This window comes from Cervus elaphus, chromosome 27, assembly GCF_910594005.1.
Source record: "Cervus elaphus chromosome 27, mCerEla1.1, whole genome shotgun sequence".
Lineage (NCBI taxonomy): Eukaryota > Metazoa > Chordata > Mammalia > Artiodactyla > Cervidae > Cervus > Cervus elaphus.
Window position 1 is genome coordinate 8,212,290 of NC_057841.1, and position 15,651 is coordinate 8,227,940.

The window sequence follows — 15,651 nt, forward strand, 5'->3', positions numbered from 1 at the left end:
AAAATGCATATTCAGCAGCCAGTTTATGGGTTCTTTAGAGGATGTGAATGGTACATTGTAAATAATGACCCGCCTGTAATAAATTCCCAGTAAAAAAGAGAGGGGCTGCTGTGGGTCCCTCCCACAATTCACATTTCTGGGTCCCCGCTGTGAGTGATGATTCACAGCGGTCACAAATTCCTGTTTTCAAAATGCTATTGTATACTCCAGGGCTTTCATTAAGTTTTACTCTAGCTGGGGAAATTTAAAACTTGAGAGCAAGGAAAGGAGAGGAGAGCGGAGCTCTCAGAGGTGACGTGCGTTTAGCACTGGGTCTCTGGCGGGGCTGATGGATGCGTTCTCGGGTGTGACTTCCCATCCACCCCGAATTACCTCCCATCCTTCTTCCTGCTGGAAATCCATAATGAAAAGGAGAGCCAGGATCTGTGATTTCCTCATGAGATGGAAAAGGAAAAAGACAGGCGCAAGATCTTTGGGGCTGAATTCTGAGAAGTCACAGGGACACAACATGAAGGCACAGCGTGCTGCATTTGGTGGGGGCCACGAGGGGTTGCATCAACCAAGTCTTACGGGACTGCAACGTGCAGATGCCCTGTTCCTCAGAATTCTAAAGGTTATCTTGCCCGTAAGCCTCTAGGGTCGCACTAATCACATGTACCAAATATGTCTGTTGAGTATAATTACTATGACTGCGGAATAGTACTGGATGTTACGGATGCTAACACTTAGAGAAGAAATCATCCAGTCTGGATGAAAAGTGTTCTCCCCAGGCTGAGATCCATCCCAAGGAATAAATGTCTTCTCCCAACCCAGCAAAGTTTTTTGTTTTATTTTTTTAAATTTTCTCAAAGTTTAGTTGGAAAGATCACAATATAAAACCTTGGTGGGTTTTTTGTTTTGTTTTATTGAGATAGAATTTACGTATAACATTCTAGTTGTTTCAGATTATAACATGATGCCTCCATACATGCACACGTTGCAAAATCTAGTGACTTTCTAAGGCTCAGTTCAGTGTGGGCAGTTCACTGTGGGCTGTGTTGACACTGAGCTGATGGGACAAGTTCCTGTGCCAAACTTTCCTCCTGCGAGATGCAGTTTTACGTTCTGTCTGAATCTTTCTAGCCTGAAGCTTGTTGGACAATGCATAGTGCACTAGCGAGAAGGGTATTGGGCCAAGTCTCAAACATTTCCAGGGCTCGGGGAGCGCTTGGGAAGCCCTGTGTCTGGTGGCTCCCTCCACCTGCCTATCCAGAGTCTCTGGAGCTCCTGGAGCCCCCACCACCTGCAGTCCACCCGTCCCTACTGAAAACAGAAGACACAGTAGAACCAGCCCTGGGTCCCCAGGTGGAACATTCGACAGAGCTGCACGCAAAGAGGTCATGTCACTTCAGATAACTTAGAGTTACATTTACTACGAGTTCCAAACCTCTCAAGAACTCTTCTTTCTGCATTTCCTCCAGGCATTTCTAACTGGACCTCTACTCACTGGCATCTGCAGATAGCAAAGGTGTTAAGTTATTTTCTGAAACAAAACAAGTTAACCTGTATTCTTTCCATGTTTTCTCTTCTTTTCCAAATAAACTAGTCCTTTTCAAATAAGCAAGTGGCTAGAACCACTGAAAGCTTTTTCTTTTTAAAAAAAAAGAAACTCTGTGGAGGAAATCTTCTATAATGCTTTTAGAATAATTTCCACTAATTTTGCTCTTTTTTTCAAGGGGTATTTAGGACTTTGCACAGCATGCTTAAAAGCAAAGAAACAATTGTTTTATAATATGTCGAGTCTCTGGAGAAGGAAATGGCACCCCACTCCAGTATTCTTGCCTGGAGAATCCCATAGACAGGGCAGCCTGGCGGGCTACAGTCCACGGGGTCAGCAAGAGTCAGACACGACCGCGCCACTGAATAACAATGATGCCGAGTCTCACTCAGAAATGACAGCAGTGGGCGTTGGAAGGATGCAGGACCGTCCCAGCATCCTAGCTTCTCTCTCCGTCTGGGCACAGGAAGCGGAAGCTGCGGGGGGTCCCAGGGTCTGGGTCCACTGTCCGCAGAAGAGCTGCATCGGGTGAAGGCCAGGCTGGGGGCAGCAAGGTGAACGCCCCAGGGCCAATCAGGTATGACCTGCAGTGACACTGGCAGGTTCGAATGTTTAAAAAGGGGACCATCCCTGTAAAAATGAATTAAAGAATTGAGGGAAGATCTTCTCACTCTGGAAAGAGGAAAGCAGATTCTCAATATTAGTAATCAAATCAATTGATTTAGATCAGCAAAACTTGCCTATGCACCTTTCATACACAGGGCAAGATTTCATGAGCAAAGTATGTGATTAAGGCATGACCACTGTTTCCTGAAGACAGAGGAGCTAATGGAAGATACCTGTGGATTAGCAATTCACTGCTAAAGCAGAGAGAAGAGATATGATGAAAATTAAGGGTAAAAGCGCGAAATAAGTTTTTAAAATGTTAAACAAGTGGATAAACTCAGATACTCTCTAAACCCAAAGAAACTGGAACATCAGTATAATTTTTAGATCTGAAAAAATGGTTGAGAACATAGAAAGCAGTATGACTTCACATGATAGGTCAACCTTGTAGTCCAATTCCTCCAAAAGGTAAAAAAATAAAAAGCCATAAACAAGTTCAAAATGCTTTAGTTCAGTTTGGAATAAGAGATACCCATTAGTTTCTAAGGGAGTCAAAGATATTTTGGATATAATCATGCCCTTTCATTGAATAGTCACTGATATTATTTCCACAGGTTGGATAAGCCATGCGTGCATGTGTGTTCAACTCTTTGTGATCCTATGGACTGTAGCCGAAGGCTCCTCTGTCCATGGGACTCTCCAGGCAAGAATACTGGAGTGCGTTGCCATGTCCTCCTCCAGGGGATCTTCCTGTCCCAGGGATCAGACCCAGGTTTCCTGCATTGCAGGTGGATTCCTTATGGCTGGCATCTAAAGATGTCTTAGTGATGGATTCTGGAGAGACAGTGGGATGCTCAGAGGACAGCCCTCCCTGTGTGGCTGATGGCTGTCAGACCCTCACACCGCTGGTCCTGCTGTGTTAGTAGCTACCAGAACAAACACCAAAGCAAGTGCATGTCATATTGGAGGCAAGAGGTCTAATACTGAATGATAAAACCACTCATCATATTGCATTCAATATGCTATGTGCACATCACATACTATGCATATAGCACACTTCTGTGTACTCATTGAAGTTCTTCCCCAACGTAAAGCAAGGCAGTAAGCCTCACTTCTGAGGGAACTCAAGCAGCAAGTCTTATAAAACCAACAGAGAAAATAAGGTCCTTGCAGGAAGCTCGGGTGTGTCCTGGCTTTGTGTTCCTACCTTTTCCAAGACCACATATCTACAGATCCCCGTATCTACAGATACATTATTTCTGGCATCCTGTTAGATCCTTTTCACTCTGTGTCCAAATCTCCCTTTGATGCCATAATGCCCGCACCACAATTGTGTTTCAGAATGAATCAGTTAGTTTAGCAAACTGGAGCTTGGATGACTTGGGTTAGCTTGTGGGTTTATCAAAAAAGTTTACTACCCAATATATTGCTAAAAATAAAGGTAAAACATATTAGGGACCACTGTATGCAGAGTAAGTCCAATTTTATGAAATGAAATATCTATGGTTGCATATTCATTAAGCTATAATAGAAGCTTGTTTTTTTTTTTTAATCAATGTTTTTCTCTGGAGGACAGGATTAAAAAAGATAGCTGTTTTTCGCTTTTTGTTTATCTTTGTTTGACAAGTTTTCTGCACTATGAGGTTGAGAACATTATCTATAGCTATTTTTTAAAAAAAGTAACATTATGACTATGGATATGAAAAGAATATCTGTTAAATATTTAATTGGACTCAATCAATGAGAGAGTCAAGTAGATGCTCTAACCAGTTCAAAGAAGAAATTTTAAAAACACAAATATTTGTGGAGTAAGAGAATGTTGAAATAAATGTGCAAAATTGACTTTTCCAAGGGGAGAAGAGAGTTTCAGCTGAACCTCTACAGACAGAATTTGCAAGTCTAAATTGCAAGATAAAAATTATTATGCCTTCTATCACCTATATACAATTTTGAAAGTTGTAAAATAACCCCTGCAGAATCAAAATCTAATAACTCAGAGAGTTCTCCTCTAGACTCCTCTAGAGTCTAGACAATCCAGAGTTTTCCACTAAAGTACGAATTTCCCCCATACTAGTCAACCTCTGCCTCCAGGGCTTAAATCTTCCCTGGTCAAAACTAAGTTCACTTAATAAATGTTTACTTTAAAAATGAGTAAGTGTGTATCTATTATAACTAGAACAGCTTTATTTAAAACTTTTTGTTTTTGCAGTTAGGTCTTATCTCTGCAGAGTGGATGGAATTGGGAGACTCTTAAATTCTCTTCTCAGGGCAGTCACAGTACAGTGGTATAGGTTGTGCACTAAACAGCCACAGAAAGTATCATACACATTGTAATCAATGTAAATATCACTAAAGTTGCCTAGACATGGTGCTCAGAGTGAGGAATGAGGGTGAAGGGAAATAGGGGAAGAGAGAAGCTGAGAGCACTGGCTCTGGCTCAGGAGACAAGTTCACTCCACCGACTCATGTAGATTGAGGTATAGCTGTTTATTCATTGCTCTGTCCTTTCACCACGCAAACCAACCAGGAGCCAAGGTGGAGCGAGGCAGAAAGAAGGTCCCTACCAGCACAAGCAGAAACATTTTTTGGAAAATCTTTTTAGGATAGAAAGTTGTGTTTGAAGGGAAAAAGAAAAACAGGCTGTTGTTTTTTAAAGATCACTATCTGCAAATGATGTGCTGCTGCATTTGAGAGATGGAATCCATTACTCACTTTTATTCCCCTTGAAGACAAGCCATTTGTAGACAGTGATGCTAAAAAGTGATCACTTTTTAAGCCGCCTCCTCTCTGTATCAGGGCCAGCTTCCAATACAATTCTTTTAATTAGGCTTATATTTCATGCCCCAGAAAGCCTGCATTCCCTAAAAGCCCCTCGTCCAGGCACCTTTGGGCCCAATTACTCCACCACCGGGGTGGGAGCTGCACTTTAGTGTCTTTCATTACCCTGTTTGTACACCTCAGCTCTGCTGCGAGTCTCCAAAGGCACATTGCTGCTTCTAAAGAACAACCCTGGTGAGCAGATTCGCTGTTCTCTCATCAACTGGGAGGCTCAAGGCTCAGCCTGGAACACGTTCCTCCTGGGGCTCTCTCTCCTAGCACCCACCATGAATACACACTGTAGAGGGATGTTCCAGTGAAGTCAAACTGTTGTCCAAACTCGTCCCAAAGCTACCACCATTCTTGGTCACGAGTGATTGTTTATGTCAGCCCTCCAAAGCCCTCTCCTCCACTTGGCTTCTCCCCTCCACAGCTCCTGTAATCTTTCAAGAGTTTCCTATTTCCAAGAGAGATGAAGACATATTTGCAAAGGGAGCACTCTGAAACTTTGCCAAGACTTACTACCAAATCGTGCTTCCTAGGTGGTGCTAGTGGTAAAGAACCAACCTGCCAATGCAAGAGACTTAAGAGACTCAGATTGGATCCCTGGGTTGGGAAGATCCCCTGGAGGAGGAAATGGCAACCCACTCCAGTATTCTTCCTAGAGAATCCCATGGACAGAGGAGTCTGGCAGGCTACAGTCCATGGAGTTGCAAAGAGTCAGACGTGACTTAGTGACTAAACCACAACAACGCGTATTTTTAAGAAAACTACTAAAGCTATTTCCTAAAGAAAAAAAAAAAAACAGTCCACAGAATAACCCTTGTATAATGTCTCTTGTCAGGCCCCACATTCAGATTTTGAGTGCAGCTTGACTCATTGGAAAAGACCCAGATGTTGGGAAAAATTGAGGGCAGGAGAAGATGGTTGGATGGCATCACCAACTTAATGAACATGAGTTTGAGCAAACTCCAGGAGATAGTGAAGGACAGGGAACTCTGGCATGCTACAGTCCATTGGGTCACACAGAAAATAGTCAATTTTTTTAATCTATGAGTATATAATTCATCAGGATAGGAATAATTAAATAATTATTAGGAATTAAAATGATAAGGAATTAAAACAATTCCTCAAAAAGAGCTTGAGGAGGAAATCAAACTAGCAGGAAAGAATTCACTTTAGCGAATAGAATGCCAAAAACACAACTGCACTTCCTAAAGCAGGCTCTGGTGTACACCTACGTTAGTATACAAGAGGGAATACCTAGGTGTTACTTATGCCATGTGCACCAGACAAGTGATAGGGTTTGGGACAGTGAACAAAAAGGTGAGCCAATCCCTGTAAGGTGGAAATTAGTATCTCAATACCCTCTCTTAAATATGCCAAGTCCTGATCATCAAATAGTAGGGAGAGTTCTACTTGGAACTCTCTAATTTCTCTGTCTCTCTCTTTTTGATGCAACTTCAAATTCGGTGTTGTAATATAAAAGCAAAAATTGAGAGACGTCAAAAGATTGTGGTGTTAAATATTCATAAATAAGTTGAAAAATACTAAAGATGATACCAAGCTCTGTTCTGAATACCAGAGTCATATGGATAGTGTGTGTGTGTGCTCAGTCATGTCCAGCTCTTTACAGCCCCATGGACTGTAGACTATCAGACTCTTCTGCTCATCGAATGTTCCAGGCAAGAATACTTAAGTGGGTGGCATTTCCTACACCAGAGGACAGTTAGTTTCAAAGGATTCCGCCAGCTTCTAAACGAAATGCACAGGAATGAGACATCCCCAAACTGATTACAAAGAAGTCTGCAGACCACAAGCGAATGTGATTTTAACAGCTAATGTGTACCCCACATCTGGTAGAGGCTGTATCTCCCTTTTTCTATTATTTTCCAAAGACAATCTTCTTTATTCTTCCGAAAGCATTAATGAAATTCCCATGTATTTAAATGGATGCGAAGCAAGTTCTGTTACATCAACATCGGTAATGCATTTTACTGCTTTCAGTCATTTCCTTACAGAATGTGCATTTATGCCTCATTCAGAACATTTTAACAACCTTAGTGTGCTAAAAATGGCTTTAACTCTTCATTCCCCTTTACATGTCATTTCAGATTAAGTACCTTGAAAAGCATCCTGTACATTCTTTCAAAAAAAAAGTGAGAAGATGGAGCATAAAGTCTAGATACTTTTGTATTTTATCAGAAAATATTCAAAACTTAAAAATAGGGGAAAAAAAGCTACTTGGGAAATAGAAATACCAACAAGGGTTAATGAATATAATAGCCTAACTTTTGAAATCACATAGCAATTAGGGCTTATATTTGTTTCTAAATCTGTCCTTATCCCCTCATTCAACATGCATTTTAACATCATCTTTTTTGATAAAGGATGATGTTAATAAAGTTAATAAAGCTCAGCATCACCATGTGGAAGAGCCTCAGGTGTTCGTATGCTCTGATAGTCCATTTATAGGCCCAAGGCCCTAATCAAGATGACTGTGGCCACTTTCACAAATAAATCAGTTGCTTTAACTGACATGAGTGTGTTGGTCTATGTAGTGACAAATCCAAAGGAGTGATCATGGGAATGAACTCACTGGGTAATTCCATCAAAGTGGTTGAAGCATTCTTGGGCATATAGAGGTAGCGGGTGCATGCGTGCATGCTCAGTCACTTCTGTCGTGTCTGACTCCTTGCAACCCCATGGACTGTAGCCCACCAGATTCCTCTGTCCATGGGATTCTCCAGGCAAAAACACTGAAGTGAATTGCTGTGCCCTCCTCCAGGAGATCTTCGGACCCAGGGGTCAAACCTGTGTCTCCTGCATTGTAGGTGGATTCTTTATTGCTGAGCCACTGGGGGAACCTATACAGAGGTAGACTGAACAATAAAAGGAAAAATATACTAACCACTGAGGCTGTAGTTGTGATAAGCATTAAAAAAGACACTAAGATAGTATTTTTACTGAAGAGACTAGAATCTGCTATTCCTAATGTAGAAACATTTCATCTGTGGGACATGGAAATTTTTCAAAAATATTTCTAAGTAGCTGTAATGGTGACAACCCTCTTGCAAAGGGATATAATCTCTGTTCACAAGTTCAAATGCTAGTACAATATTATACTGTTGATGTTTTTTGGCAATAGAAAATTATTCTCCTTTCATCTAAGCATTTATCCATAAGAAAAAGAGTGAATATCTTTCCTACCTTCAAAGAGATTGTCTTGTACAAGGAAAAGTCAGCCAGGATATAAAATAACTTTTAAATATTTTTTAATATTAACTCAAATTCAATAAAGAAGCACCAGAAGCATAGAAAAAAGTTTTTAAGGAAATGAATCTCATTGTCTGTCAAATTGCTGACACAGCCACATAGAGAGGAACTTTTACAGTGAATTTCCATGCCTGGCCATGATGGAGTTCAGTTCAGTTCAGTCCCTCAGTCATGTCCGACTCTATGCGACATTATAGACTGTAGCACGTCAGGCTTCCCTGTCCATCACCTACTTCCAGAGTTTACTCAAACTCATGTCCATTGAGTCAGTGATGCCATCCAACCATCTCATCCTCTGCCGTCCCCTTCTCCTCCCACCTTCAATCTTTCCCAGCATCAAGGTCTTTTCAAATGAGTCAGTTCTTTGCATCAGGTGACCAAAGTATTGGAGTTTCAGCTTCAACATCAATCCTTCCAATGAATATTCAGGACTGATTTCCTTTGGGATTGACTGGTTGAATCTCCTTGATGTCCAAGGGACTCTCAAGAGTCTTCTCCAACACCACAGTTCAAAAGCTTCAATTCTTTGGCACTCAGCGTTCTTTATAGTCCAACTCTCACATCCATACACGACTACTGGAAAAACCATAGCCTTGACTAGATGGACCTTTGTTGGCAATGTAATGTCTCTGCTTTTTAATATGCTGTCCGGTTTGGTCATAACTTTTCCTACAAGGAGCAAACGTCTTTCAATTTCATGGCTGCAGTCACCATCTGCACCATTTTTTGGAGGCCAAAAAATAAAGTCTGTCACCATTTCCGTTGTTTCCCCATCTATTTGCCATGAAGTGATGGGAACAGATGCCATGATCCTAGTTTTCTGAATGTTGAGTTTTAAGCCAATTTTTTCACTCTCATCTTTTACTTTCATCAAGAGGCTCTTTAGTTCTTCACTTTCTGCCATAAGAGTGGTGTCTTCTGCGTATCTGAGGTTAGTGATATTTCTCCCTGAAATCTTGATTCCAACTTGTGATTCATCCAGTCCAGCATTTCTCTTGATGTAATCTGCATACAAGTTAAATAAGCAGGGTGACAATATACAGCCTTGATGTACTTCTGTCCCGATTTGGAACCAGTCTGTTGTTCCATGTCCAGTTTTAACTGTTGCTTCTTGACCTGCATACAGATTTCTCAGGAAGCAGGTTAAGTGGTCTGATATTCACATCTCTTTAAGAATTTTCCACAGTTTGTTGTGATCCAAACAGTCAAAGGCTTTGGCATAATTAATAAAGAAGTAGTAGATGTTTTTCTGTAACTCTTTTGCTTTTTTGATGACCTAGCACATGTTGGCAATTTGATCTTTGGTTCCTCTGCCTTTTCTAAAAGCAGCTTGAACATCTGGAAGTTCATGGTTCATATACTATTGAAGCCTGGCTTGGAGAATTTTGAGCATTACTTTACTAGCATGTGAGATGAGTGCAATTGTGCGGTAGTTTGAACATTCTTTGGCATTGCCTTTCTTTGGGCTTGGGATGAAAACTGACCTTTTCCAGTCCTGTGGTCACTGCTGAGTTCTCCAAATTTGCTGGCATATTGAGTGTAGCACTTTCACAGCATCATCTTTTAGGATTTGAAATAGCTCAGCTGGAATTCCATCACCTCCACTAGCTTTGTTTGTAGTGATGCTTCCTAAGGCCCACTTGACTTTGCATTCCAGGACATCTGGCTCTAGGTGAGTGATCACACCATTGTGATTATCTGGGTCGTTAATATCTTTTTTGCACAGTTCTTCTGTGTATTCTTGCCACTTTTTCTTAATATCTTCTGCTTCTGTTAGGTCCATACCATTTATGTCCTTTATTGAGCCTGTCTTTGCATGAAATGTTCCCTTGGTATCTCTAATTTTCTTGAAGAGATCTCTAGCTTTTTCCATTCTATTGTTTTCCTCTATTTCTTTGCCTTGATCACTGAGGAAGGAGTGATGGAGTAACAGGGACCAGATTTCCCACCCAGGACAACAGAAAGACTGGATGCAATGTAGAAAGTAACGGTTCTCAAGACATTGGACATCAGGTTGTGATAGATAATGACCCTAAAGGATGGGAAACCATTGAGGTGAGCAGGACCATCACTAGCTTACTGCTTGGAGAGAGACTCAAGGCCACAGTACAAGGAGGAGGAACGCAGGGAGCCCAGCCATCTTCCTGAGCTGAGGGGATGGGGCAGGGAATTCAAGGAGACTGGATTAGTTCTCAGTTGCTGTGGCAACAAATTACTACAAATTCACTGGCTTAAAACAAAGCAAATTCATTATCTACAGTTCTGCAGGCTGGAAATCCAAAGTGGACCAGCAAGTTTGTGCTCTTTCTGGGGCCTCCAGAAAAACATCTGCTTCCTTCCCTTTCCTCTCTCCAAGAAGCTCCTGAATTCCTTGGCTCTTGGCCAATTCCTCCATCTTTAAAGCTTTCAGTGTGGCATCCCCCAATCTCTTTTTCTGTACCTCAGATCTTCCAACTTTCCTGTTTTAAGACACATGGGATTACATTGGGCCCCCCTGTAAAATTAAGAATAATCTTCCCATCTAAATATTCTTACTGAATTGCATCTACAAAATCCCTTTGCAGCCATTCCTTTCTCCAGGGGATCTTCCCAACCCAGGGATCAAACTCGATTCTCGTGCATTGCAGGCAGATTGTTTACCATCTGAGCCACCAGGGGAGCTCCATACAAGGTAATATCTGCATAAACCTTGGGATATAGAATGCAGATGTCTTTGAAGGGTGAGTAGTCATCATTTGTGTGCTCAGTCACTCAGTCGTGCCTGAATCTGCTCGACCCTATGGACTGTAGCCCACCAGGCTCCTCTGACAACGGGATTCTCCAGTCAAGAATACTGGAGTGGGTTGCCATTTCCTACTCCAAGTCATTATTTAATCTACCACAAAAACCAAGGCAGCTAGATTTTGCACAACAGAGAAGCAGAGAGGACAGGTGCACAGTGTAAAAACTCTACAGATCTAGAGAGGGGGCTCCTCAAGTCTTCAGCAGACGCTCCTTCTTGGGTATTCAGCTAAGTGTTGATCATTGCCTACTTTGTTGAAATTACTTAGGGCTGAGGGGCAAACATCTCAACACGTTGAGTTGGGGAAATCCTAGAGGCTCACTCAGGCTGGTTAGTGCCTACTCCCATCACCTGAGTAGGAAATTTAATAATATATGGACATTGAGTAGATTATTCAGACAGAATTTTTGCAACCAGAATAAGGCAAAATAAGACTTAGATTAAATATCATTCTAGTCCTCCCAATAAGAGTTTAAAAGCAAAATTCAAAAGGATCAAAGTATATCTAAGTAACATCCCAGAACAAAGCTCAAGAATTTTCAGGAATACAAAAATATCCAGCACCCAAAAATAAAAAATTCACAGTGAAAGGAATTTAATAAAAAATTACCAGGTGTGCAGAGAAGAAGGAAAACGCAACCCATAATTAAGAAAAAATCAATCAATCAAAACTGACCCAGAAATGATTCTGATGATAGAGTTGGTAGGCAAGAACATTAAAACAATTATTATAATTTTATTCCATGTGTTCAAGAAGCTAGAGGAAAAATTAAACATCTGAAATTCAGCCGGGAAAGATATTTTTAAAGACCCAATTTAAACTTCTAGAGATGAAAACATATTATTTAGGATGAAAAATACACTGAATGGGATTAACATCATTGACATGCAGAAGAAAAGATTAACAAAGATTAGAAAATTTGAAGACATAGCAGTATAGTTTCAAAATGAAACACAAAGGAAAAATAACTTCAAAACATGAAAAGAGTATCCGTGAGCTGTGGAACAGCTTCAAGTGGTCTAGTATGTAAGTTATTTGAGTTTCCAAAGGAGATATGGAGAGATGAAGAAAAAGTATTTGAAAAAATAATAGCTGCAAATTTTCCAAATTTGATTGAAACTATAAACCTGTAGATGAGAGAAGATGAGCAAGCAAAAGCACAAGAAACATGAAAACAACTAAGTCACATCATAAGCAACCTGCAGGGACAAATTGAAAGTATTAAAACTAGTCAGTAGAAAAAGTCACATTACATGAGTAGGAGAAAAAAATAAAGATAACAGTAGATTTCTCCCTGGAAACAATGCAAGTTGGAAGACAATAGAGTGACATCTCTAAAGCACTGAAAGTAGAATGCATCAGCCTGAAATTCTTTACCAGCGAAAACAGATTTCAAAAGCTGCTTTTAGTAATTATATTGTTGGTGGCAATTTTTATATTTGTTGTTCTGAAGTTTTGTATATGAATAGTCAAATGAAGCAAATAAATCATTATTCATATACTAATCATAATAGCCAACAGCTGGAAACAAACCAATGTCCATCAGCTGATGAATAAACAAAATACAGCCCATCCATACAGTGGAATATTACTTAGCTGTAAAAAGAAATAAAGCACTAACACAGGCTTCACATGGATAAGCCTTGAAACATTGTGCTAACCAAGAGAAACCAGACACAAAAGGCCCTACATTTCATGATGCATTTTATGTAAAATGTCCAGAATTAGCAAGTCCACTGACAGAAAACAAATTCAGGGTTTCTTGAGCATTGGGGAGGCAAGATAGGGGAATACCTGCTTAATGAACATAGGGCTTCCTTTTAGTGTGATGAAAATACTCTGAAACTAGACAGTGGTGATTATTGCAAACCATTGTGAACGTGGTAAATGCTACTAATAGCAATTTTTATGTTATCTGTATTTTACTACAAATAAAATGTTAGGGAATAGTAAACTGTGGATATTACAATTCCTCTACAAGACAAAACATAGTTAAAAAATCTGGAGGGGGAGTAGGTAAAAGACATGGATAAAATAAGATGGATCACAGATTGATAATTGTTGGAGAGAATAATAAGGGGAGTTTCTTTGCATTATTCTTTTCATTTCTATTGATATGCCCACTATATGTATGTATGTGTGTGTGTATATATATATAATAGGCATATTAATAGAATTATATATATTATATATATATATTTAAAATTTTAAAAATGTATCAAGGAATGAGTGACTTTTGCTGATTCTTTTTGATGAAACAATCAATGATAGTTCCTTGGAAAAAGAGCTCCATGGGCTATGAGACCACAGGCTATGAGAGACCATTGTGGCTCAGATGGTAAAGAATGTGCCTTGCAATGCAGGATATCTAGGTTCTATCCCTGGGTCAGGAAGATCCCCTGGAGAAGGGAATGGTCACCCACTCCAGTATTCTTGCTTAGAGAATTCCTTGGGCAGAGAAACCTGGCAGGCTATAGTCCATGAGATTGCAAAGAATCAAACACGGCTGAGAGACTCACACTTACTATTTTTAATATAATTTTTTTTGTGGTTTGATAGGCTAGTTTTTCCAGTCTGTGATATTATTTGACAATGCTTCAGAATTAAAGTTTAAAAGTGCAAGATGTTTCGCATAGTTACCAAGTGAATATTGATTTTAGAAATGAAGGCATAAGCAAAGATGGCTTAAAATTATCCGGAGCTTATCTCAGCTTTAGGTTTAGGGAACAAGTTACTTTCTCATGAAAAATGAGATTGCAACTAATTTAAGTGTTTGAACCAATAACTGATAAAAATAAATCTGTGCTTTTAAAACACTGACAAGTCAAAACAAGTTGTTTAATTGTAGCTATGAAGTTAATTTGAATGTGTGGAATTAATCAGTTGCTTAGATATATAGATATGATCTGAAAATTTAATCTATAATCGAAGATTCAACGCTAATCAAGTCATCTAATATGGGGGTTAAAAATGTCCATCTTAAATTAAATCAGCTGCTTTTTTCATTTAAATATATGCTTCTGTATTTATCCCAGCAAATCATTCAAAAATTTGAGTTCTTTACTCCGATTATAACTCCACCCATTTTTCCCTCTCCAGCCTATTGTTTTCACTGAACAACAATACTTTGTTCACAGTTGTGAGACCCTCTGAGACTCCACACTATGCCAAGTGTGCACTTAGGAGCTGGCCTGGTTCAGCACAGGAGATGAATCTTGCTCCTCACCCTCTGCCCAGCCTGCTACTCTCTGAAGCCGGTCTTACTCTTCCTCCTTCCCCAGAATGAGCCCTTTCTTTCTAGTTCTATCCCTCTCCTCTCTTTCCAGGGTGAAATCCTATTGTTTCCTGAGCAGTTGGTCTGTGGCTTCTACAGCATCAGAAGCACTTTTCGTCTCTCTTCTCCATTGAGGTTAGTGCCGTCGACAGAATTATCTGGGATTTCTTTCAGTCATTCAAGAGCCAAATCATTTGTTCAAGAAACCTAGAGCACTAATTTTGAAAAGTTGTTGACAACTAATGTACACAAAATGTACAACTTAATGATTCAAAACATGTAAACTAGAAAAAGAGTAGATAGGATGGCTGGATAAATGGCCACAGCCTGAGAGAGCACCTAGAGGCATGTACCCAGGAGGAGACCCCCGTGGAATTGTCTAGAAGGTTCCATCTGGTCCAAGGTGGAGATCCATGGCATCACTAGCCATTTCTCAGCTGGCAGCAGCCAAAAGACACCGAGTATTAAACACAGCCTTCCTAAGACTTTACAGGAAGGCTCTTTTCCCTTTGCACCAGAGAAAAGATGCTTAACTTCATCCAGATTAAAAAGAAGAAAATGGAGCTAATGAGAGGCTACCCCCCGGGCCGTGATCGTCTTGGGTACAGCAATGATGAACCTGTGTTTCCCTCTGCTGCTTGTCCACGGCAGCTCTTTTCACACACACGTGCATATGAAGACACTGCTGAGTATCAGCTCTGTGCTTTAGCATGACTTGGTTAATACTAAAAATAAAATCTTTTCCCTCATATTTCACTGTGAAGCAATTTCTTGTCTTAAAGAAAGATGGAAACTTATACTTGGAAGATATATAGTTAGAATTTCCTGTAATATGGAATTAGCTCCAGTCAAAATGAACTATTCTACATGGCCATTATTACTCATTTACCAAAAATATTCTGTTCTGGGTTTAATATTTTCTTAATACTTTTAACTTTTATAAGCACTTTCTCATTGAATACCTCTTCTAGCCTCTTAGTAAGCCTCAGAGTCAGGGCAAATATTACTATTGCCAGATGTCAGGATTACAAGGGATGGCAGTGAATAGTGACAGAATTAGGATTAAAATCTGCATTTTCCTCCTCTTAGTTCCATGTATTTTGGGGGAAAAATATAAAAAACCAAACAAAACACTGTTTCATCACGTAGCTCACTAAATATCTGTCAAATTTTTCAAGTGACAGAGGCAAATGTTATCTGTTTATGATGACTATGTTTGCCTTGACACTTTTTAAAAATACTTCAGTAAAAAATTACATGAAAAATTTCATAAAAGACTCTTTTAATGCCATACCTTGACAATAGACACGTCCATACAAAGCTCTGAGGCTCCATTACATTTTTATTATGATATGATT